Genomic DNA, 2,040 nt, shown 5'->3' with positions numbered 1-2,040 from the left:
GGGGGGGGGGGGGTTGGCGTTGGAAAACATGACCAAACCAGCTAAGGGTCGTGGGGCACCCGTAACTCCTTTGGAAGCTTAAGCAATTTTCAGCTATCTTAAAGCTATTTTTCATGTTTTCGAAACAAAGTTTGTTAATAAAGGCTTATCCACACACTCGGACATCCCCGACGGGCAAATAGTGATACCAGATCCCCATGGGTAGAGAGAATGATGACGTCAGAAGCGGAAAAACAACAGACAGGGATCTGGCAACAATAAGTGATACCAGATGGAGTGTAGCCCACGATCTCTACTGGTTTAGAAGGCAAAGACTGGCGGCCAAGGAGAACGGCAGAAACCAATTACATATAATAATTTCCCAAGGATAATAGTCATAATGAGGTCTTCAAAAAGCAAAGAAAAGTACATTCTGTCGACCTGCTACCTCACAGACATCAAACTATTTTACTTTATAAAATATTCTTACCAACAATTCAAAGCATGTAATTATTTCAGCCAACCAATTTTCTATAAACTTTCATGTTAATTTTTCTAATTCATATCCTAACAAGGGCACCTTAATATCAATTTCAATATGAATTTACAAAGATCGAATAAACAGGATTTGAGCAACAAATCAAACCAATCGAAGAGAGACCATGAGCAAATAACTCTTCCAATAATGAGAAAACCAAATTAATTTTTCAAACTACAAATGTTAGCAACAGGAGAAATTACTTAATAATCCAGATTTAAAAGCATGTTCGAGGAACGAGAAATCTATTTTTGTTTATATGAGAGAGAGAGAGAGAGAGAGAGAGAGAGAGAGAGAGAGAGAGAGAGAGAGAGAGAGAGAGAGAATCTTGGTAATTAAAGTAACAAGCAAAATCATGTGAACCTCCCTCGAATTTAGTTATGTTTTTATGAGTAGCAACCATACTGGATAGTCTATGCACAATTCCTAAATTTTACTAGTACTATCATCTCACATGTGCTATCGTAATAGTTAGTCACCATGGGCGAGGAAAAAAAAAAAAAGTCACAAAGTACCATAATTTGGGGCTGCAAACTTTATCCCTCCCAGCCCCTGACATGCTTCAGTTTACTATCAGATAGTTTCTGCTTGTTTATGTATGACAAGTCATTTCCTCACCTCTGGCGTCACACTCGTGTCTGCCACCAGCCACTTAACCCTCCTGGTTTATGAATTGGAGTTACCGGATCTAGTATCAATTTCCCCGTCAGGCATTCCCGATAATGTGGACAGGCCTTCAGACTATTTTCCTTCGTTTTTATTTTCCTGCTCCCTATCTTTATTTTAGTTGAGTTACAGACCACTATAATAGTTACCTCGCAAATTAAGACCTCTTAGTTTTAAGCAGTGCATTTAGAACCAGTAAGCTTGTTGTACTATGGTTTTGCCCAGAATATTAAAATCATAGCAACTTTCAACGTTGCATATAATTAAAAAATCCTAGCAACCTGTTTAAATTTGTTACCGCTAGTTTTTCTCCAAACACTGAACGTAAAAGTTGACCGATAAATCGACCAGAGGTTTCCAAGAATCTATTTTACTCCCAAGGTTTTGTTATCTGACCAGTGTTCCAAGACTGGGTCATCTTGAAGTTTCAGCTTAAAAATAAAGCAAACACAAACAAAATTACTAGTTTAACAACTTTTGGACAATCTAGATTTTAGCCAACACCTACGATACAAGAGTAAATTCAACAATATCAGTAAAGAAGTTCGTTCAACACGAAACTTAAACCCCTAGTTTAAAGTATTTTCACGGGAACTATCCGATCATAACCTAATTTGCTGCAGACTGCTTACAGCTAGTTTACTAGTTAGTATACTTTAAACACTTCGGGCCCACGTTAAAAATATGTAGAATATGCATTATAAAAGTGCAAGTTCGACTTTCTGATAAGCGCCGATAATTTTTCAACCAGAATAGTTAAAAAAAAAAAAAAAGCAATAAGGTTTCTCATTTGAAATATATTCCTAGTGAAGTTTCAATGAAATGTGTATTTCATACTACTTGTGCTTGTTTCAAGA

The sequence above is a fragment of the Palaemon carinicauda genome, chromosome 16, assembly GCF_036898095.1.
Source record: "Palaemon carinicauda isolate YSFRI2023 chromosome 16, ASM3689809v2, whole genome shotgun sequence".
NCBI classification, from domain to species: Eukaryota; Metazoa; Arthropoda; class Malacostraca; order Decapoda; family Palaemonidae; genus Palaemon; species Palaemon carinicauda.
This window is presented reverse-complemented; position numbering follows the sequence as displayed.